Here is a 25,630-nt window from a genome sequence, read left to right as displayed (position 1 = left end):
TTACGATTGAAATGACTTAATGATAGAACATTGCATATATTGTTTTCCTGTTTTTGCTTACTAAACTTTGTATCAACTAATTCATCTATCACTAATTTTCTGGATTCACCACATTCATTATTTCTTACACTAAGATAAATATTCTATTATATTTATGTATCACCACTTGTTTTGACATATTCTTTTCACTGGATATCTCCTTTCTTTCTAGTTTCTTGGCACTACAAAAGGCTCTGTTGTAAATCTTTTGATGTAAATGGTCATTTCATCATATCTTTGATCTCCCTGATGTGTATGTCTTGTAATGGGATCTCTGAATCAAAAGGTATACTTAGTCACTTTCTTCACTTAACTGTAAATTGCTTTTTAGAATGTTGGCGCTAATATAAAGCTCTACTAATGGTGCATTAAGTATATTGGCCTTTCTATAACTCCTCCAGTATCCCTTCAACATTTATTCCCAACTTTTCTTATCTTTCCAATTTGCTCAGATGACTTCTTTAAAGATATTAGATTTCCCATAATTTGGAACCAGAAAAGGGTTCTAAAAGGATCATTGATACCTACAGGATTGAAAGAGGGAAATTATAAAACACATTTAAATGGCCACAATGCACTTAGTACTGTGATAAGCCGTAAGTATACAGTGAAGTGTAATACCATCCCTGCTCTCAGGAGCTTATTCAATTGGGGGACAAATAAACCCCTTTATTTTTGTTAAACTCATACAGCTATTTAAAGATACATTTTGACCTTCCTTCTGTGCAGTTAGCATATTTATTTTGTTTTATAAAACTCTTCTTAATTTAGTAACAGGAGTCCTTACTGAATTTATTTATACATTTGTGAATAGAAAACATTGAATTTGCTGGACTCATTGCATAAATTCAAAAACATTATTTAGAAGCAGTGAGAACAAAGCCCCAGTAGTCTGATGTTTTTGAAAGGTGCTAACAAAGGCAGTTAGCTTTCTAAGTTTGATCAAGTAGTCCTATCATTACAGCTGTTTATTTCATTCAGTGTTGTTGCCAGTGGATGCTACTAAAAGGTACCATGGAGACTGTCAGGGATTCTTGATACCAACATGACACAAACCATTAAAAAAAGCAGGAAGAGGGGGAGGAAGTAAAGAAGGAGAAAAAAAGAAATAAAGGAAGAGGGGAAGCAATTGTAATCTAGCTATTTAGAAAATCATGACTGTCAGTGTTAATTTAAACAAAATAAAACAAAACAAAAACTTGAGCTTTCAAAACAGCAAGTTAGCCCATGAGATAGTCATTAAGTCACATGGAATCACGGTAATTTTCTTTCCAATATGTTTTTAACACCAGGAGAGCTGGTTCTCTTGGGGGTGTGGGGATGGGGTAAAAATGGAATAAATACTCCTATATCCACCAAAGGTAGTGTGGTAAAAATAATTAATTTAGGAAGAGCTGGATTTGAATCCTGTGTTTGAAACTTTCTAGCTGTGTGATCATGGACTTGTTACAATCTTTCAGAACCTCAGACAACGACCTGGGACTTTTCTACTAAGGTATGCAAGAGTTACAATCCAACATAGAGAAGTTTGTCTATCTGATGAAATGACAGATTCTTCACTGATTTGAGTCATTTTGGGGGCACTCACACATAAGCCATACAGAAGTTTCCATGCCCCAAATTATCTAAATATGATTCTGTGATACAGATGCACTTATGTTCCCCAAATCTCTTGCAGACAACATAAAGGAAACAGTAGGCTTTGTGAGAAAATTCTCTTTCTTTTTTTGAAAAAAAGACATTTCTCCCAAAGTGTAAATGAAACTACTTGTTCCTTTTATTTAGGTGCCTCATAGGTGAGTGGATTGCATTCAGTAACAGCATGGCCCTGTAAGGGCAACCCCTTTTGAAGAGTACAATATGTGGCTACAAATTCCTTGAACTACTTTCTAGAATAGAGCACTATTGTTATTGAAAATGATGCCCCACAGTACACTGACTTCTACCCTTCCCCCTATTACTTTTGCTTCTTCCCTTGAAGCTGACAAAAGCATTTAGCAAAATGAGGAAATAGTTTGGAGTGCAGCTGAATCAAATCCTAAAACAAACAGCCAAAGATAAGTGTGCCACATGAACAGCTCCTAATTGTTCTATGATAATTCACTCAAAATATAATGATGTTGTTAGGAAGAATGAACTAGTTTCTTGTGGATTAAGAGAAAGCCATTTGGAGAAGATGAAAGGGTGTCTAGCAGTTTGAATAGAAGCATAAAAGATTTCAAGAACATGAAATTACTTTTTTGCCTGATAAGACATTTATCTGTTTTTCTCCATCCTTGTGCTAAATGAGCTCTAGAAGATAGTATATTAACATCTTTTGAATATAGAAATAGTGCTAAGGTTGGAATTTTGCCCCCAGGCACTTAGAGAAGCAACATTAATAATCAGTGTTGTAGTTATGGCTGCTTCTAATGAGAGAGGTTTTTGTTCTGGATGATAACTAATGTTTTCTGAAAGCAATGCAGGACTACTGACCAGCATCTAAAGCCATGTGAAAGATATACATGGAAATCAGTAGTGGATAGTAAAACATTAAATTTATTAAATTAATAATTTAATGATCATGATTCATAACATTATTGTAAAATTGTTATTGAAACTGGAAAAATCTTACCCAAATTTATGTTCCTATTTAATATGAAAATGTGAAAGTTCAGAGTGAGAAATAAAACAAAGGAACAAACACACACAAAAAAAAAAGGAACAAAAATACTTTAAAAATAGCTCCCCTTGGAGGTATCCTAGTAATACAATTAATGATATCTACTAAGAACTTGACAATGACTTTTCAACTCAGTGTAGCAGAGATTCAGAAAATCATTCTTGAGTACTGCATACCACTGAATACTAGTGAATATATATAAAAGATAAAAGTAGGCCTCCCCACCCTCAAAATGCAAATCCAGTTAATTTTATATTTTAAGCTGCTGGTGCTGCTTCTTGCTTTGACCTTATTGAAAGATCCCCTTTGGAATATATATTGAATCAGAGTTAATCTATCTGCTGCTTTTTACTGATGATCCCTGGATTGCCCTGATTTTCTTTGCTATGAGAACTTCTAGATGGTATTTATACTGCAGCTTGTCTCATAACACTTCCTTGTGAATGACTAAGATTTTTATTCTGGTTTATGACCTAAGGATTGTGACCTCGTGTACTACTGCCACCAATATCCCTGTGATTTTCATTTCCTCCCTCAGGAGCTTCTAACCTGCTTTTCAATGGTGGATATCTGGAGTAACTATAAATTTAAAGGAAAGGGACAAACCAGGGAGCAATGTTCCTTTGCTAAAATGTAAATAAGAATACTTGTTTTTAAGGATGCCAGTGTAATTTCCTATGGTCTACTTGGTGTTTTTTTATTAGAGCTTTTTATTTTTAAAATATATACATGGATAATTTTAGGCCTTCCCATGAATAGCAAGTGATCTAATATATGTTAAACATGTGCAATTAATCAGATCAGAAAGGAAAAAAATGAGAAAGAAAAAAATGTAAGCAGACAACAACAAAAAGAGTGAAAATACTATGTTGTGGTCCACATTCAGTTCCCATAGTCCTCTCTCTGGGTGCAAATAGTTTTCTTCAACAGAAGACCATTGGAACTGGCCTGAATCATCTCATTGTTGACAAGAGCCATGTCCATCAGACTTGATTATCATATAATCTTGTTGTTGCCATGTATAATGATCTCCTGATTCTGCTCATTTCACTTACCATCAGTTCATGTAAGTCTGAAATCATGCTGCTGGTCATTTCTTATAAAATGACAATGTTCCATAACATTCATATGCCATAATTTATTCAGCCATTCTCCAATTGATGGGCATCCATTCAGTTTCCAGTTGCTTGCCATTACAAAAAGGACTGCCACAAACATTTTTGCAGATGTAGGTCCCTTTCCCTCCTTTAAGATCTCTTTGGGATATAATCCCAGTAGTAACACTGCTGGATCAAAAGGTATGCACAATGTGATAACTTTTTGAGCATAGTTCCAAATTGCTCTCTAGAATGGTTGGATGCATTCATAATTCTACCAACAATGTATCAGTAACCTAATTTTCCCACATTCCCTCCAACATTCATTATTATCTTTTTTCTGTCATCTTAGCCAATCTGAGAGATGTGTAGTGGTATCTCAGAGTTGTCTTAATTTTCATTTTCCTGATCAATAGTGATGTAGAGCACCTTTTCATGTGACTAGAAATGGCTTTAATTTTTTCATCTAAAAAAATTACCAATTGAAGAATGGCTTGAATTTTTATAAATTTGAGTCAGTTCTCTATATATTTCAGAAATGAAGCTATGACCTTCTTTGGGTAAGGTAAGGTTTACCTTTATTATGGTGAAAATCCTTGAATAGAGTATTTTCATGGACTAGAAAAGGTAAGAATGTTAAAGCTGAGAGATTTCAAAGATCATTGGGTTCATGTGTTGGAAAGTTGGTTTTAAGCCTAGCTTATCAGCCCTCTTGGCAGGTATATTGGAGAAGCCTAAAGATAGAAAATGTCTCTAAAAATGGTAGATTGACTGCCCAGGACTCAATTTTCCATAAATTAATTTTGGAAGTTGAATTTAGCTGTCTATGATTTTTCACTGTGTTTTACTCAAACTTTGATTATGCTGTTTTGATATATGATATGTGAAAAAGAGAACAAACAAGTCACAAGCCCATAATTTACAAATGTGCCTCAATGCTCATATGGTGAAATGAATTCCATTGCAAGTATAGTTCAACAGCACTGAGGGCACACAAATTCTGCAATCACCTAAACTCTCCTTTTTAGAGGTAATTTTTTTTTGCTTAAAAGGGACACTCATTGTAACTACTAATGATGCTTCTGCTTACTCTCCAAGTCTCATAGCTAAAAAATACCTGAATCAAATATTTACTATTATTTTTTCCATGTGCCCATTCTCATAGCACTCAGACTAGTTTTTATCTTTTTCAGAATTATAAATATTAAAACTATGGCTGGACAGCTGGGTGGCACACTGGGTAAGGCTTGGTCTGGAGTCAGGATGATTTATCTTCCTGAGTTCAAATTTGGCCTCAGGCATTTATTAAGACCTTGAACAGCCTATTTGCTTCAGTTTTTCATCTGCAAAATGAGATAGAGAAGGAAATGACAACCACTCCAGTTTCTTTGCCAAAGAAATTCTGAGTGAGGTCACTAACAGCAGTACACAACTGAAAAACAAATAAACACATGCACCATGACTAGTTCTTTATGTTCTTCAAATATCACAGTGTACCTTTAATCAAGTGCACTCCACAATTATTCTCATAAAAGTGATAAATGGAAAGGACATCTTTTCAAAAAAAGGGACAAAATGTGATGTCTCTACCTAGTGATACTGACCTTCTTGAGATCCAATAAGAGACTATCTCTTGACTTTTTGCATTTTAACTGACTGTTGTATAACTCATTTGTGCACACCTATTTTCGTTTTGCTTTTCTTTGTACCCTTCGAAATTAGAATTATCCTTGTAGTAGTTGCTTAATAAATGTTTATTGATTAACTGTTGATAGACCTCCTCAAACCTGAACCATCTGAAGTTCCCAAGAATAGTTTAATTCAACCTCTGGGAATATATAACTGGGCTAACTCTTAGCCTTTGTATTTGAGATTTATACATCAAGTATAGCCATGGGCCCTGTCCTCTCATGTTTTGTCATGGTCTTTGATGTACTCCAACATTGTTTGTATTTCTCTTGTAAGCTTTCTTCAGTCAGAAGGAACTATCTTGTCTGAAAGGATGAGTTACTATCCACAAAACCATTCTTAAGTTTGAGAGCATTTTAGGGATTCTAGAATTTTAAAATGGCACGCATTAATCACAAAAATTTGGACTATCTCCGGAACCACTTACAAATTTAACCAGCAACAGATACAATGGGTTAAACTTTTTTTGGCCCAGTTTGACTTTATTCTAATTTTCTTTCCAGGATGCCACAACTAGAAAGCTGGTATCCTGATTCTTCTAACAGTACATCTATTTGGTTGGGTTACTGCACCCTGAGAATTTCATGGCAATTGAACCTCAAACAAATGTTCTGGATCTGAATTGCTATCAACAGAATCTGGACTTCAGTACCTATTTCCAAATGGCTACCCACCAAGTAGACAAGTGTCTGTAGAGAAAAATGGTTCAGTATGTCTTGAATTTTACCCCTCTTCCCCACTCCCCTTCCCCAGCTCATGATTCTCTGTACATTCCAGATCCTACTGTATCTATTTCATAAAAGCAGATAGTTGTCTGGTCTACAAGTCCATTTATGGTAACATAAGAAGTTTTGTGATATACTGCTCAAAATTTCCCACTTTGACCTGAACTTGCACAATGTTTTACTGATCAATATTATGGGAAACCCATCTTATACCTAATTTACAGACAAAAATGGCTTCTTAGATATCATGAGAGTTTGATAAGTTTGTGATATCATTTATAGAATCATGAACTCTTGAAGGTATCAAAGGCATCTCTTAAAATTGGTCAAGTATAAGGAGTTTATAAATCAAAGGAAAGAACTTCCTTTTTTACATCCATGTTGGTAAATGCATTCCGACTGACATGCTCTCTGCTAAATGTCATGTGTGAAAGCATTCTGAAAAGAATTTTGCCATGGCCTATAATAACAATTGAATGCAAGATTCAATGCAAGGTTCTTCTCTTGGAAAGTTGGAAATAATCCAATAAAGTACTAAACTGAATTAACCTTACTCTTTCATCTTGTTGTCAACACATGTTGTTATTGACCTGTGACATAGTCTAAATCCAAATTTAGCATAAGCCCTTCTCAGCCACTGTTTAATTATGAGCAGATTCTTTGAAGACTTAAAGGAATCTCAACTAAGGACTTTAAATCTCTGATGGATTTTTGGCTGTTTGGATATTTTATTTTCTGTCTTCCTTTTTTCTTTCTTTCTACAATTGGCTTTGTATATTGTTTCTTACTTGTGGTGTGATCTACAGTTTCCTGCCTCTTTCCTCATAAACTCACCAGTGCTATCTCATACAAAAGAGTTAAGAAAAGAGAGAATGCAGTAATCTTATGTCAAGATGGGTAGATGAGGGATACAGGCTGATTTTATAAGAATATTACCTATGCTGACAGGTTTTCTTATTAGAGAAAGAGGCGCATTGTGGTCTAAACATGAAAGATTATATATTCTACCAAAACCAAAATGGGGCCTAAGGGAAAACATTTTTCTATGTGAACAGACTCTGGGCTGGCTACTATGGATGTAAAGATAAAAAAGGAATTATATTTTAAAAAAGCTTAACCTAAGAGAGGGGATAAAATATATATGTACATAGATCTATACAAGTACATAACAAAATAATTTAGGAATCAGAAGAATAACTGAAAAATCAGGAAAGGCCATTTGGAGGAAGTAGAATTTGAATTGGTCCCTAAAGATCCCAAAAAGCAGAGGTAAGGGGGGTTAGGTAGCGAAGGAAAGAGGGAGGGGAGAGAGAAAGAAAGGATTTTAGGAATGAGAGAATCCCATGCAATGACACAGACATGAAAGATATAATGTTATATACAGGAATAAGTCAATAAGCCAGTTTTGCAGAAACAATGTTTGAGAGAGAAATAATTTTTAATCCATTTGGAAAATCAGATTGTAGACAGATTGTAAGAATTTAAAATGCCCCAGAAAGAAATATATCTCTTATCTTAGAGGCAATAGTGGGCAACTGATGTTTCTTGAGCAGAGGAAGAAGCTGGTGCTCAGAATCTGAGGATGTTGTTAAAATTAATGTATACTGTAAAAGTCAAGTCTAAATAGAATGAAAAAATAAAGGTTCATAACAGGGAAAATGATACATATTGTTTAGTACTTTGAATTTATGCATTTTTAAAAAGGATCATAGACCTATACCTGGATGGGATATCAAAGGCCCTTTTTTAGTCTAATCCCCACAATTTGCAGGGGAGGAAAATGAGGCTTACTTAAATTGAGGGGTTAAGTGATTTGTCCAAGAAGCATAGACAAAAACCAGGCTAACCAAGTACCATTAGCTTCATTCAGGCTGAGCATAGATTATTATGAAATTTTCTCATACTGTAAATTTGTGCACTTTAAATATCTATGTATACTGAATAGGGCAGAAGAGAGTTACAATATTGAAGAAGAGGAACAGGGAAAATGCTCTTGCCTGAGACACATTCTTGATGGAGATCACCCCTCTCTTTTCCTTTGAAATGAACTTGAAATCTACCAGTCGATAAGATGTGGACAAGTGTACCTTGTTTTGGGACAGTTACAAAAAATATTTTGTAATAACTCTATAGATTCAGGGGCTGGCTAATAGGTTATCTGTGATTCTTGCCTTTCCATACCCCTACCTTTCTTCGTATGTGATGGGGAATATAGCTACCTTTGGCTTCCATGGACAGAGGGCCTACAGAAGAAATCTGTGGAAGAAATAAATCAGAATCATGCAGTATTTAAAACACAGAGTTGATTTGAAAGTACTTTTTATTTTCTTCTGCCTTTAATGAACATGAGTTTATATGCTAAGCTCCCACTCTCTGCCTCTCAAGTATATTAGACTATGGAAAAAACATTAGCAGAAGTTCTTAATCTTTTTTGTGTTTGCATCATGGCCTGCCTTAACAATCTCGTAAAACCCATGCATATTTTCACAGAACATTGTTCTCAAATGCATAAAAAATGAACATTAGAACAAAGGAAACCAATTATATCAAGATACAGATATAAAAACGTTTTAGTCTGTCAGTAAACATTATTAGATACCTACTAACTGCCAGACCCTGTGTTAAGAATTACAAATAAAGGCAAAAGAAAATCTCTATTCTTAAAAAAGTAAAAAGCGAATGTGGGAGATAACATGTAAACAACTGTGTTTCAACAAAATACAAAGAATAAATTGGGGATAATACAGAGAAGGCAAGAGCATTAAAGGTGAATCTTAAATTTCTCCTGAAACTTGAAGGTTGACTGAAGGTGAAGATGGAATGGGAGGGAATTCTAGGTATGGAGAAGGCAATGAACATTCACAGAATTAGGCAATGGAATGTCTAATTGAAGAAACAACAAAGAACATGACATCACTGCATCCAAAATTATTTAGAAGTGAATAAAGTATAAGATTAGAAAGATAGGAAGGATCTGAGTGGTGAGGGGTTTTGAATACCAAACAGAGGATTTTATATTTGATCCCAGAGATGATAGAGAGTCACTGAAGTTTATTGAATGGAAGAATGACAACAACTCATACCTGTGTTTATGAAGATCCATTTGACAGAAAAGTGAAGGATAGAGTAGAGTAGGAAGAGACTTGAAAAGAGACCAACCAGCAAGCTATTCAGGTATGGGGTGATAACCTACACTAAACTTTGATCATTAAAAAAAAAATGAATCCTCTGAAATCTATCAATAGATCCCAGATTACAAAAGCAATAAATTTTCCTTCTTTAAAATTTTTTTCATGATAAACAGTTCTGAAATGAAATTGTAGCCCCAACAGGGCACAGCTAGTTTAATGAAGGACTAAATAATTCTAACTTATTCTTTTATACTTGCACAGTGAATTACTACTTACCCTGTCTTTCAGTCTTCCCTATTTTTATGGAAGGCTCTACCATATTTCTACTCTGAATTTTACCACCTTTTTCAATCACTTCTCACCTTCATTATTTAATAGTCTCCTAATTGGGCTTCTACTTTGTCTGAACACTGTACTCCATCTAACACAGCTGCCATCAGATCTGCTCATTCCTCATACAGTATACTCCAATGGCTTCCTAAAGCTTTTAGGATAAAATAAAAACTTTAAAAGTCCTTTACAAGTTGGCCTCTATCTATCTTTTCAACCTTGTTATATATTCCTCCTTGTCAAATATGCCATGAAACAACTAAACTGGTCTCATGGTATACCATCTTTCTTTTTCCATGACTTTGCACTGGTTCTTTCAATGTCTGAAACACATTCCCTCCCTACCTCTGCCTCTTAGAATCCCTTCCTTCCATATAGCTCAAGCACTATCTTTTGTGCAAAGTTTTTTTTCCTGAACCTCTTAATCACTAGCTCTTTCCCTCAATTATCTCATATTTGTTTTATGTTATAATCTATTATGCTTACCTATATAATTATAATATAATCTATTATATATTATCTATTATTTACATGTTATCACTACTGATTGAATGTAAGATGATTTAAAGGAGGGACTATTTTCAGAATTTGTTCTTTGTTTATGTTTTATCCCTAGCATCAAAACAGAACCTGACACTTAATAAATGCTTATTGGTTGATTCTATGATGCCTACTTCTATACACAATAATCCATGTCCTGTTACATTAAAGTTATATATTTGACAACCAGAACCAAATCTGAGAAACAGCCTTGCCCACAACCAAATAAAAGTTCATGAACTTTGCTAAAACAATGACCAGAATTATTTAAATATTCATGCAGGAATACAAAGAAAATGATCTTCATAGAGTATAATTTTTAAATGAAATCCTTCCCTACTAGATCATATACAAGAGAACTGTTAGAAAAGTCTATGGAATGTTTACATGTGTATTTCAAAATTTATAACAAAGTTTAAGCAATTTGGGATTTAGTTTGAGCCAAAAGTCACACTAATCCCAGGACTTCTAACTCAGAATTGGGATGGTTTCTGTTAATTCAATTTTGTGCCTTTTCTTGTTTGTTTTGCTCCAAACTGCAATTAATTTCCCCTTTGTATTTCCATTCAATCATTTTTTTCTATTCTAGTCAGAATTCTAATCTAGTCTAGATTACTTTATAATAATAGAATTTCTAGGGAGGCATGTAGGTCAGCTCTAAAATATATAGTTGCTTTTATGATTTGTGGGAGAGATGAAAAACAAACTGAATTTTCCAGCATTTTTGAAGCATCCATGTATCATAGCTACACCTTTAACACCCCAGGAAAGACACCACATATCCTCAAATTCCATTAGAACTAAGCAATAGTAAAATAAACCACATGGCCTCTGAGTATATAAATTTTAAAACACCAAATGAAGAGTCTGCTAGTTACAGTAAGATGTGATTTGGATGTTTAGAATGATATTCAGTCCCATAAACAAAAATGCACAGAACACCTTGTTCCTCCAAATAGCCACGGGGAAGGTTTTGATTAGCAATCACTCTGGATTTTGAACATTAGATTTGAAAAGGACCACAAACTAGGGATATTAATTCAACTGGATGGGATAAAAATATGAAAGTGTTCTTCATTCTACTGGCAACAAAGATGGAAAAAATATCACATCATTTTAAGTGGCTAGGGATTCTGCCTGACATCCAACAAATAAATTGGGAACAGATGCCTGCCCACGCAATGAAAATGATCTTATTAGGAAATATTTCTTCAAATGAAATCGACGATGACAAAAGACTTTCTTCACTGGCCCTGCAGTCCAAAAAAAAAAAAAAAAAGATATATAATCAGATGGAAGTTCTGTCATAGTCTCCAGATATCAGAAGTAGAGATTAGCAATTGAAGATGTACTTTTCTGGACTACTTAAAAAAATACCTCAAAACCAACAGTCCTATAATTCAAAAGATCCTCATGGCAGAATTTTTGATGAATACCAAAATGTGGCTGACGAAAAGATTGCAAAAGAGGGACTGAATTTCAACCTCTTCCTGTGCTTTTGAGGGATCCAATGTTTATCCTGGGTTGCCAAAAGTATAGGCACAGAGATAAAAATGCAAGCTGAAAAATTGTTATTGGGACCTCAGGGGGAAATAGATATACTTTCTAAGAAACAACATTATTTAAGTTATATAAATGTTCAGATTGCTGCTCACACCTTTCTATAATGGCTGCTGGATTCAGTACAAGTCATTCTTTATTTCTTACTTCCTTAGTACCATGTAATTAAGTCCTTTTTAAATGCGGTTTTCATTTTTATGTCTTTTAGGTGGCTATCTGGTTTGCCCTCCCTCAGAATATCTAGGGAATATGACCATCTCTTTTAGTAAGGAAAAATTAGAAAAATAACTTTAGGGTGATAGCAAAGCAGGACAAAAATAAAGGACAATGAAAACAGCCAATGTTACCCCTTGGATGTAAAAAGTGCTCAGTAAATATTAATTGGATATAATCTAGAAAACTTTGCCATAGGAGGGAAAGAAATTCAGAAGTTACCACCAGGGGGCAACAGAGGCTGATATTTCTCAAGCCATTTAATTACATATACAAACAGAGTAGGTGGAGTGGCAGGTACATTTTCCCCAGTTCTTCAAAGTTAAAACCCCATAATATGATCAAGAATGAAAAGATAACAAAGAAAATGTTCTCTGTTTCAGGGTCAGAGAAACTATTAATCATCAGGAAGAATGCTTATTTGTCTTCATATTCTCCATCATGCATCTTTTACTCCTGTTCTTCAAAGTTCCTGATAGATTATTTATATGATGTAATCTGCTAACACCCACCTTGTTCCTTTCTATTGTCCCCTGTATGATATTTATTTTCTTCTCTCCTAATTTAAAACAAGCAAGCAAAAAAACTTTCTCTTGACCAAGCCTCCTACCAACTTATCATCTTTTTCTATTATCAAAAATCTATTTTTATTATCAAAATCTAAAATCATCTGGATTTGCTGTCCTTAATCAGTTAGCTAAAATATTTCTTTCTGCCTCAAGCATTTATGCCTGAGTATCTTGCTACCATCTCAGATGAAAGCCAAGATTGGAAATACAAGGTTGTTCATCTGTCACTTTAAGTCTTTCTAGCTCCTGATCTTTCATTATTAATCAATTTTCTCATATTATATGGATAGCATCGCTTATTTTTGGTCCCTCAGCATCAGAGTTATATGAAGGTAGCCCACTCTCAGGCTATATTAAGATTTATTCCTGCCCATATAAAAATAAGTTTCAATACAGCATTCACTGTTAATTTTCCTCATGGATATTTAAAGCATTGAGCTTGTAGTTTACTAATTGGTAAATAGGTCATCAGCATAACAGTAATAAGCAGTAATAATGATAATAATTAGAGCCTGCATTCACATAGTACTTTAAAGTCAGCAAAGTGCTTTCCATATGTTATCTCACTTGAAAAAAATGTCCAGTAAATAAATAAATACATTGCAACTTATTTTCAAATAGCAAAAACTCTGATTAAATCAAAACCCACAGAATTTAAATAAAAATGTCAAGTCTTATATGAAGAGGCAGAGAAAACCAAAAGATTCTTTTGTAAAAAAAACAACAATATCTGTAAATATAAGCGCTCACAATTTTCACCTTGCATTATAATATTCCAATAAATGCTTGTTCTTTTTAAGTGGTACATTTATATGCAAAAGTTAAGTAATAAGAAAAAAGCTGTCTATGGGAACAAAGCCTGGTCACATTATAGACAGTGCTGATTCCCAAGCACATTCAAGAGGAAACTAAGGTTGCTAAAAGGAATGATAATTCATCATATGGAAATCCATAAGCACATTCCTGGAAAAGATTATTAAAGAATTCCTTAATGTTTAAACTAATTACCTGCTAACTTAATGGTAAATTCATCAAAAGGGAAACATTGGTCTTAGAATAAAACACAGATATAAAATCTTTCCCCAGATATTTGTACCTTCTAAAAAATTTGAAGTTACTATAATTGGTTGAGATTATTGAGTTTGGGGAGCAGGACAATGAAAACCATCTTGTAAATACTAATTCTGTGGTGGAAGTGGGAAGGAGGGGAGAATTGCTATGTTGGCATGTTTCTGACTCAGGATAGTTTAAATAAATCACTATAGAAGAACAGGAAGCTAAGAGTTACAGTGAAAGGAGCAGAAGTCCTAGGTTCAGATGCCACTTTTGATATCTTATATTCACATCCTTGTCTGTAAAACTGAGAGGTTGAACTAGATATAATCTAAGGTTCCTGTTTTATCCTTTGTAATTGGAATGTAAGGTCCCTGAAAGTAGAAACAATTGCATTTTTCTTTTTTAATCCTAGTTATATAATAACTATTATTTTTAATCACTGATTCATTTTCAACTTTGTGATCCTATAATAACCTGTTGGCTTAAGGAATGTACATTGGATGTCTCATCTCTAAAATGGGGGTGACGGTATTCCTAGAACCTACCTCACAGGGTTGCTGTAAAGCTCAAATGTTCACACTTATATATGTGAAGTATTTTGTAAGTTTGAAAACGCTGTATAAAAATCAGTTACTATAATCCTTTGGGAATCAATTTTTAAGATTATTTTTATCTTGCTTAAGTTTAATTGACATTATTAACAACTTTTGTTTTGTATCATCTTTATATCTTTTAAAAATCATGACCTTGACAAACATTATTATTGATGAATTGACTTCTGATAGATCCCTTCCCCTCCCACCCCCAGCAACCCACCCTTTTATAACAAAGATGAAAAAAGGCAGTAACAAAGATATTCTACACAATCAATGAACATGTCAATCATGTTTGACAATAGAAGTAGCCATCATTACCTATGATCTCCTATACTGACAATCAAAATATTTTAATAATCATCCTTAAAATCAAAGAGAGGATTAAAGCTAACATTTGGGAATAAAAGTATTACAGATTTTTCTACTTTGTTCACCTAGAAGATTCTGTTAGTAATGTTTACCTGTGAATAATTAATAATTAATAATGAATGACCTCTAAAAGAGAACACTTGCTAATACCTTTGTACAGCCTGTAGAGTACTGTGGCAAACCGAGTCCATGCAAAAGAAAATGAAGTTAGTTTGGAAATATTGATTCTTGGTGAATCTATAGGGGCTCTTGGTGAGTAGAGTTTCATTCCTACATCCTCATCTGTCCCTTTAGTAATATATTCACATATAATGATTGTGCTATAAAGCCATAACAAAGTGTCCCAAAGAAGGAAGGTTCAAACATTGTTGAGAATTTGGTGCTTTGGCTTTGGTGATTAGGCTACTTAGCAAAATGCAGACTCCAAAGCTCCAAACTGGGAATGAATATTTCCTATGACATGGCATAGAGGTGTTAGTAGAGTGGGTAGCTAGGATGAGATGAGGACTTCATGGTCATGAAAGTTAATATTAGAAGCCAAGGTTCTAAGGCAGAGATGCCAAATATGAAGGCCTGAAGGGATCCACAACAAATTAAAATGCAATTAGAACATATTTATCAAAATAAATAAAAATAAATGGATATAATACATGGATATTATTAATCTGTGGATTTCTAAATCAATGTATAGTCTCCAATTCTTCACTATGGCTTGGTGATTGCTGTTTCTGTTTGAGTTTGGTACCACTACCAAAGTAAGGAAAGGAACAGAAGTTAAAAAGGTCAAAGGTAGAGATGGGGGTCTCATGGATTTAGGAGGTACAGATGTATGCTTCAATGTATTCTTCAACAAATACAAATAGTACACATGGGAAATTTAGAGTACACAAAATAGCAAAGCACATGTGTAGAGAATCCACTCATTCTCAGGCATTTGATAAGTCATATTCTTAGGCCTGGAAGTCTTCTATTCTTTTGAATTTTTTCTGTAACCTGATTCTCTAATATCAAGATTATCTTGAATCTACAAGTGGCTCTCTTCTCTCTTCTCTCCTCCCTCTCACTCCCTTCCTATTCTCTCTCCTACCTCTGACTCTGTCTCTCTGTCTCTCTCTTTGTTTCTCTGTCTCTCTGTCTCTGTCTCTTTCTCTCTGTCTCTGTCTCTTTTATATTTTTTAAGCTGCTAGAGGTTCTACTTTTGGAAGCTACCTCCTCCCTTAGGTAACTATTTATATTCACATAAATTGGAACAATGTGCCTCTACTCACTCTTGAATTACCAGCTGCAGTTCTCCCTCATAATAGTAGGCAGATCCTCTTAAAAGCTGGGGAGGCACTTTTTTTTTTTTTTTTTTTTTACTAATGCTATATAAGCTAGAGTCCTTTCTAGTATGTTTACTCTGCTGTTAACTTCTAGTGTTGTTGGTGGTCAATTAACAATGATTAACTTTTTTAAAATGTATTTTTTTCAATCAATAACCATTAATATACCAACTAAAACATTTTCTCATTGAAGAAGAAATTTATTTTTCTCTCATTAAAAAGTAAAAAGAATCCTTTAAATAAATATACATATATGTGTATATGTATGCATATATATATATTGATATAAATGTGCATATACATACCCACATAGACACAAACACATACAACTAAAAGAATACCCATGTTGGCCCTGTCTAGAAATATGTCTCATTCTATACCTAGAGTCCATCACCTCTAGGTCAGGAGGTAGGTATCATGTATTATTATTAATACACTGGAATTATAATTGATCATTGACCCAATAAAAGTTCTTTTTAATGCATTTTTATTATTAAAGCTTTTTAATTTCAACATATATGCCTACATAATTTTCAACACTTACTTGCAAAATCTTGTGTTCTAATTTTTTCCCATTCCTTTCCTCCATGCCCTCACATAGATGGCAAACAATCCAATATATATTAAATATGTGCAATTCTTCTGTACATATTTCCACAATTATCATGCTACATAAGAAAAACCAGATCAAAAAGGAAAAAATGAAAAACAAACAAAATGAAAGCAAACAGCAATCAAAAAAAAAATGAAAATACTATGTTGTGATCCATGCTCAGTCCCCATAGTTCTCTCTGGGTGCAGATGGCTCTCTTCCCAATAAAAATTCTTAAATCATTCAAAGTTGTTTATTTTTGTAATGTTGTTACTATTATATAACATATTCCTTTTGTTCTATTCGTTTCAATTTATATAGTTCACCCAAGTCTTTTCAGACTTTTCAGAAAAACCACTCATTTTGTCATTTTTATAGCATGATAGTATTCCTTTATATTCATATAGCAAGAATATGTTGGGCTATTTCCCAGTTCAAGCACTTCTTTAATTTCCAGTTTTTTTCTACTGGGAAAAGAGCTGCTACAGATAATTTTGTACACAAGATAGCTTTGTCCTCTTTTTTTTTCTTTTTATCTGAGTGTATAGGACATGTAGAGGTATACTTGGGTCAATCAGTATGCTCTGGGCATGCATAGTTTAGTAACTGTGGGCAAAGTTCCAAATTGCTTTCCAGAACTGCTGTATTTCAGAATTGCTCTACCAACAGTGAATTAATGCTTGTTTCCTCATAATCCCTCTAACGTTTGTCATTTTTCTTTTTTGTCATATGTGCCAGTCTGGTTGAGTATAAGGTGGTAGATGGGTTGTTTAATTTGAATTTCTCTAATTATTAGTGATTTGGGACATTTTTTTCATTTGCTTGATAGTTTCAATTTATTCCTTTTAAAACTGCCTATTCATATCCCTTGACCATTTATCAGCTAGGGAATCAATTAGCTTTGACAAAGCAATTACTTGGAAGACAAGGCAAAAACAGAAGCAATAGTAATAGCATTTATATAATGCTTTAAGGTTTACAAAGTACTTCACATACATCATCTCATTTAATTCTCACAATAACCCAGGGAGAAAGGTGCTATTAATTATCCCCTTTTTATAGATTAGAAAACTACATATGAGAGAGGTTAAAAAATTTGCCTTGGATCATACAGCTCATAAGTATCTAAGGTAGAATTTCCAAATCCAGAATTCTATCAGTTATTCTATCTAGGTGCACAAGTATTTCCTCCAAACATTTTGGGGGATAGATGCTTAATGAAACTACCTCAATCCCTAAAGAAAATGAGCTCAGATTGAAAGCAATTTCAACATGAATTTATTCACCTTTCCAAATTTACTTATAAAGGCAGTTTGGTAGGTGATTGGATGAGTGTGCATCTGTGATTTTGCTAGATTTTGACGGGGCAAGTTGTTTAGGAGTTTGTTCCTCATCATCTGGCTTCTTGTAAATCATGCCATTCTGATTCTCAGACCTCTTATCATCATTTTGCCCTTTCACAGCTCTCAAGGTCATAGCCATCTCCAACCTACTGCACTTAAAAGAAACAAACATAAAGAAGCAAGAATACAAGACTATACCCACAGGCCACATGTCAATCTTGTGTGGCTCATTGCTCTTCTCTGTGAAATTTGACTTCTGACCTCATTCTTCGACTGAAGTTGCTAAGGATCATTTTTTTTTTTGAATTGGCATTTATATTTTAAAATTCATTTTATTTGGAAAAAAAAGTAAGAAAAAAAGAAAAACAGAAAAGGAATACAAAACGAAATAAAACAAAATAAAAGAGAACTTTGCCATGTCCAGGGAAAACTTAAAATATAGAACAACAAATTACCAGATCAAAAAAGTATATATATATATATTATATATATATATATTATATATATATATATATATATATATATATATATATATCTTAGTAGAAGAAATTACATTCATGAATGTTCCTTTTTTCTTTACTTCCTTATAAATTGTTCTTTGGTTCTCTGCTGAGAAACTTATTTATTTTATTCTTTCCCCCCCTTTCAGTCCCCACGCCTACCCCCAAGCAAACTACAGTTAAGATATATTTATGTATACATATATAGATATATACATACATACACAGGCATACTCCTTATACACAGACATGTCATTCCTATCCCTGCTTACTCTTTAATTAAATCCTACTTTATAACTTGCCTTGCTATTACTTAACTTCCCCCCACTCAAGAATCCCTCCCTTGTCTTCTTCCTTCACCCTTTGCTTCCCTATTCATTCATCCCTCCCCGCCTTATCACTTTATAGACTTTCGAAGGTGTTATACCTTTCATACAATATTTTTAGTGTTGCCTATTGAATCCATTCCCAAAGTAAATAGGTTTTCAGAACTATGAGCCCTCTTCCCCCCTCTAATGCCTCTGTGTCTATTTTTCCTTTGCACCTCATTTGTATAACATGTATAACATGATTACTATTTTTATCTTAACTCTGCCAGTTTTTCTTCTAAGCTATCCTATTGTTGATGTGAATGTTAAACATATACTTTACATCTCCCTTGCAAATAATAAAACATAAACAATTTATGCATGTTTAAACAGTTTGTCCATGTTGAGTTCCTTAAAATTGATCTTTGATGTTGGATCTCATAGGTTAAATGTTCTGTTAAATTTGGGTTTGGTTGACAGAAAGTCCTGAAAATCGGCAAGTTCATTAAAGGTCCATTTTTTCTCATTCAAAATTACAGGTAATTTTACTAGACATGATATTTTTGGCTGCAGGCCTAGTTCTTTTGATTGTCAGTAGATAGCATTGCAGGACCTGTGGTCTTTTATTGTAGCTGTTGATAAGCCTTGAACAATTCTAATTGTAGTTCCAGCATATTTGAATTGGTTTTATCTTGTTTTTTTTGCAAAATTTTCTCTTTGATCTGGGAGTTTTGAAATTTCTCAATAATATTCCTGTATGTTTTCCACAAAAAAAATCTCTTTGAGGCAGTGATTGGTGGATTTTTTTCTATTTCTACTTTCCTCTCATGTTCTATCACTTCAGGACAATTTTCTTGGATTATTTCCTGTATTATTATGTTGTTTCTCTTTTGGTCACAACTTTCTGGCAGTCCATTTATTCTTATCTTTTCTCTTCTTGATCCGTTATTCAGATCTGTTGTTTTTCTTATGTTTCACAATCTATTCTAGTTTCCTATTCTTTATAAAGTGTTTTTTATTTCTTGGCCTCTTATAGCTTCACTGGCTTCCCCTTGCCCAATTCTAATTTTCAAAGAATGATTTTCATCTTTGAGATTCTGTACCTCCTTTTCTAATTGGTTAAGTTCTTTTTCATGATCTTGTTTTTAAAATTATTTTTTTTTAGTTTTTCTTCAATGTCTCTCATTTGATTTTTAAATTCTTGAATTCTCTCTGGGTGGAGAGCCATTTCATGTTACTCTTTGGGATAGAAGTTTTTTTTTGTTTGTTTGTTTTTTTGTTTTTGTTTTTGTTTTTGTTTTTGTTTTTGTTTTGTTTTGTTTTGTTTTGTTTTGTTTTTAACTCAAGTGTTTTCCTCTGAAGATAAATCCTGGTCTTCCACAATATGTTTCATTGGTGGGGTTTTTTCTTCTTTGATGGTTCATTTTTTTAAAATAGGAGGTATTAGGGACTTCCGGCCAAGATGGCGGAGAGGAAATACACTTCTGTGTAACCTCTGTGTTTTTCTCTCACTATTCATTTCATTTCATGCCTCTGAATTAATGCTCGACTGAAAAAAAACCATACAATTACTTACCAAGAGAAACCATCCTTGAGACTCGTCAAGAAAGGTCTGTTTTTGCGCGAGGGCGGGGATGGTATTTGGAAGCAGTCTGCGGGCAGCAGCAGCTGCAACCAGAGCACTGATAGCAGCTCAGAACCGGGTAGAGCGGAGAGGGGGTGGGGCGCGATCGCAGCCGTCTCTGCGGGGAGAGCTTTGCTACAGGAGCAAGTCAGCAGCCCAGCAGAGAAGCTAAAAACACCGGGGGTGAAGAATACAACCCCAAACAGCTGGAGTCTCTCGGGACCTGGCCACCCCTCCCCCACAGTGTCTTAGCCCGCTGGGATCTCAGAGCGCTCGGATCTCAGCACGCAGGCGCCATAGCACTGTAGGACCCGTGCCTCACGAATACCCTGCCCCTCCCCCAAAGAAAGCAGCCTCCATTCAAGGGGTTTTTTTCCTTCTGTTTCTTTGATAGTTTGTCTTTGATAAATAGATGGAATGAGCAAGAAACTGAAAAAGAATTTAACCCTGGACAGCTTCTATACAGATAAAGAGCAGACTCCAAACCCTGAGGAGACTAAAAACAAACAGTCCCCAGGTGAATCCCCGAAGGAGGAGACCTTATGTCCCTCAGCACAGATGAATCTCATGGAGGAAATTAAAAAGGCTCTCACAAGGGAGCTAGAAGAAAAATGGGAAAAGGAGAGGGAGGCTCTGCAAAAGGGGAAGGAGGCTTGGCAAAAGGAGAAGGAGGCTTTGCAAAAGGAGAGGGAGGCTCTGCAAAAGGAGAGGGAGGCTTGGCAAAAGAGCCTGGAGAAGTCAGTTAAAGAGAGAGTGGATAAAGAAACCAAATCCTTGAAAAATAGGATTGGTGAACTGGAAAACAAAATTGGCAAAATGGAAAAAAATTCCACAGAACAAAAGAACTCAATTGGACAATTAGAAAAAGATCTTAAAAAAGTGAGTGAAGAAAATACCTCACTGAAAATCAGGGTCGAACAATTGGAATTGAATGACTCGAGGAGACAAGAAGAATCAGTCAAGCAAATCCAAAAAAATCAAACAATGGAAAAGGATGTGAAATACCTTCTGGGGAAGACAACAGACCTGGAAAACAGATCCAGGAGAGACAACCTGAGAATCATCGGACTGATGAAAAAAAGAGCCTGGACACTATCTTCCAGGAAATTATCAAAGAGAACTGCCCAGAAGTCATAGAAACAGAGGGTAAAATAGACATTGAAAGAATTCATCGATCCCCTACTGAAAGGGATCCTAAAATCAAAACACCAAGGAATATAGTGGCCAAATGCCAGAACCCTCAGGCAAAGGAAAAAATACTGCAAGCGGCTAGAAAAACCCAATTCAAGTATCAAGGAGCCACAATAAGGATCACCCAGGATCTGGCAGCATCCACATTAAAGGATCGAAGGGCCTGGAATATGATATTCCGAAAGGCTAAGGAACTTGGTATGCAACCAAAAATAACTTACCCAGCGAGATTGAGCATCTTTTTCCAGGGAAGAAGATGGACATTCAACGAAATAAGCGAATTTCATCTATTTCTGATGAAAAAGCCAGAACTTAACAAAAAATTTGATCTACAAGCACAGAACTCAAGAGAAATCTAAAAAGGTAAAGATTAATCTTGGGAACTATATTTCGGCTGTAAAGATGTATAAAGAATACATGTATACCTTGTTCTAGAAACTAGATGTGGAAAGGATATTGTACTAGAAAAAAGGGAAAGTGGGGGTACTACATTTCATGAAGAGGCAAAGAAAACCTAGTATATCTGAGAGAAAGAATGGAGAGGGATGAAAATAGTGAGTATTTTACTGCTTTCAGAATTGGCATTAAGAGAAGAATTTTAGACATATTCAATCTATGGTGAAACTTCTCCCACCTCATTGAAAAGTGAGAAGGGAAAAGTGAAAAAGGAAGGAATAAGCTAAGTGGAAGGGAATACGGTAACTGGGAGAGAAAGGGGTAAGATAGGGGGGAACTCTAAGGGGGGGAGGGATACTGAAAAAGGGAGGGCTGTGAGAAGCAAGGGGAGCTCACAAGCTTAATACTGGGAAGGGGGGTAAGGGAGTAAGAAGGGAGAAAAGCATAAACCGGGGTTAACAAGATGGCAAGTAATACAGAATTGGTCATTTTAACCATAAATGTGAACGGGGTAAACTCCTCTATAAAGAGGAAGCGGTTAGCAGAATGGATTAAAAGCCAGAATCCTACAATATGTTGTATACAGGAAACACACCTGAAGCGGGGTGATACATGCAGGTTAAAGGTAAAAGGTTGGAGAAAAATCTACTATGCTTCAGGTGAAGCCAAAAAAGCAGGGGTAGCCATCCTGATCTCAGATCAAGCTAAAGCAAAAATTGATCTAATCAAAAGAGATAAGGAAGGGCACTATATCTTGCTAAAGGGTAGAATGAATAATGAAGAAGTATCTATATTAAATATATATGCACCAAGTAGTGTAGCATCTAAATTCTTAAAAGAGAAATTAAGAGAGCTGCAAGAAGAAATAGACAGTAAAACTATAATAGTGGGAGATCTCAACCTTGCACTCTCAGAATTAGATAAATCAAACCACAAAATAAATAAGAAAGAAGTCAAAGAGATAAATAGAATACTAGAAAAATTAGATATGATAGATCTCTGGAGAAAATGTAATGGGGACAGAAAGGAGTACACCTTCTTTTCAGCAGTTCATGGAACTTATACAAAAATTGATCATATATTAGGACATAAAAACCTCAAACTCAAATGCAGTAAGGCAGAAATAGTGAATGCATCCTTTTCAGACCATGATGCATTGAAAATTACATTCAATAAAAAGCCACAGGAAAGTAGACCAAAAAATAATTGGAAACTAAATAATCTCATACTAAAGAATGATTGGGTGAAACAGCAAATTATAGACATAATTAATAACTTCATCCAAGAAAACGATAATAATGAGACATCATACCAAAATGTATGGGATGCAGCCAAAGCGGTAATAAGGGGAAATCTCATATCTCTAGAGGCCTATTTGAATAAAATAGAGAAAGAGAAGGTCAATGAATTGGGCTTGCAACTAAAAATGCTAGAAAAGGAACAAATTAAAAACCCCCAATCAAACACTAAACTTGAAATTCAAAAAATAAAAGGAGAGATCAATAAAATTGAAAGTAAAAAAACTATTGAATTGATTAATAAAACTAAGAGTTGGTTCTATGAAAAAACCAACAAAATAGACAAACCCTTAGTAAATCTGATTAAAAAAAGGAAAGAGGAAAATCAAATTGTTAGTCTTAAAAATGAAAAGGGAGAACTCACCACTAATGAAGAGGAAATTAGAGCAATAATTAGGAGTTACTTTGCCCAACTTTACGCCAATAAATTCGACAACTTAAATGAAATAGAAGAATACCTCCAAAAATATAGCTTACCTAAACTAACAGAGGAAGAAGTAAATATCCTAAACACTCCTATCTCAGAAAAAGAAATAGAACAAACTATCAATCAACTCCCTAAGAAAAAAACCCCAGGACCAGATGGATTTACATCTGAATTCTATCAAACATTTAAAGATCAATTAACTCCAATGCTAAATAAACTATGTGAAGAAGTAGGGATTGAAGGAGTCCTACCAAACTCCTTTTATGACACAGATATGGTACTGATACCTAAACCAGGTAGGCTGAAAACAGAGAAAGAAAATTATAGACCAATCTCCCTAATGAATATTGATGCTAAAATCTTAAATAAAATATTAGCAAAAAGATTACAGAAAATCATCCCCAGGATAATACACTATGACCAAGTAGGATTTATACCAGGAATGCAGGGCTGGTTCAATATTAGGAAAACTATTAACATAATTGACTATATCAACAACCAATCAAACAAAAACCATATGATCATCTCAATAGATGCAGAAAAAGCATTTGATAAAATCCAACAGCCATTCCTAATAAAAACACTTGAGAGCATAGGAATAAAAGGACTTTTCCTTAAAATAGTTAGGAGCATATATTTTAAACCTTCAGTAAGCATCATATGCAATGGGGAAAAACTGGAACCTTTCCTGGTAAGATCTGGAGTGAAGCAAGGTTGCCCACTATCACCATTATTATTCAATATTGTATTAGAAACACTGGCCTCGGCAATAAGAGTCGAGAAAGAGATTAAAGGAATTAGAGTAAGCAATGAGGAAACCAAACTATCACTCTTTGCAGATGATATGATGGTATACCTAGAAAACCCCAAAGATTCTACTAAAAAGCTATTAGAAATAATTCATAATTTTAGCAAAGTAGCAGGATACAAAATAAATCCCCATAAATCCTCAGCATTCTTATACACCACCAACAAAATCCAAGAGCAAGAGATACAAAGAGAAATTCCATTCAAAATAACTGTTGATAGCATAAAATATTTGGGAATCTACCTACCAAAGGAAAGTCAGGAATTATATGAGCAAAATTACAAAAAAGTTTTCACACAAATAAAGTCAGACTTAAATAATTGGAAAAATATTAAGTGCTCTTGGATAGGCCGAGCAAATATAATAAAGATGACAATACTCCCTAAACTAATCTATTTATTTAGTGCTATACCAATCAGACTTCCAAGAAAATATTTTAATGATTTAGAAAAAATAACAACAAAATTCATATGGAACAATAAAAAGTCGAGAATCTCAAGGGAATTAATGAAAAAAAATCAAATGAAGGTGGTCTAGCTGTACCTGATCTAAAATTATATTATAAAGCAGCAGTCACCAAAACCATCTGGTATTGGCTTAGAAATAGATTAGTTGATCAGTGGAAAAGGTTAGGTTCACAAGACAGAATAGTCAACTATAGCAATCTAGTGTTTGACAAACCCAAAGATTCTAAATTTTGGGATAAGATTTCATTATTTGATAAAAACTGCTGGGATAACTGGAAATTAGTATGGCAGAAATTAGGCAAGGACCCACACTTAACACCACATACCAAGATAAGATCAAAATGGGTCCATGACCTAGGCATAAAGAACGAGATTATAAATAAATTAGAGGAACATAGGGTAGTTTATCTCTCAGACTTGTGGAGGAGAAAGAAATTTGTGACCAAAGATGAACTAGAGACCATTACCAATCACAAAATAGAAAATTTTGATTATATCAAATTAAAAAGCCTTTGTACAAACAGAACGAATGCAAACAAGATTAGTAGGGAAGTAACAAACTGGGAAAACATCTTTACAATTAAAGGTTCTGATAAAGGCCTCATTTCCAAAATATATAGAGAACTGACTCAAATTTATAAAAAATCAAGCCATTCTCCAATTGATAAATGGTCAAAGGATATGAACAGACAATTTTCAGATGAAGAAATTGAAACTATTACCACTCACATGAAAGAGTGTTCCAAATCACTATTGATCAGAGAAATGCAAATTAAGA

Source organism: Antechinus flavipes, chromosome 3 (assembly GCF_016432865.1).
Source record: "Antechinus flavipes isolate AdamAnt ecotype Samford, QLD, Australia chromosome 3, AdamAnt_v2, whole genome shotgun sequence".
NCBI lineage: Eukaryota > Metazoa > Chordata > Mammalia > Dasyuromorphia > Dasyuridae > Antechinus > Antechinus flavipes.
This window is presented reverse-complemented; position numbering follows the sequence as displayed.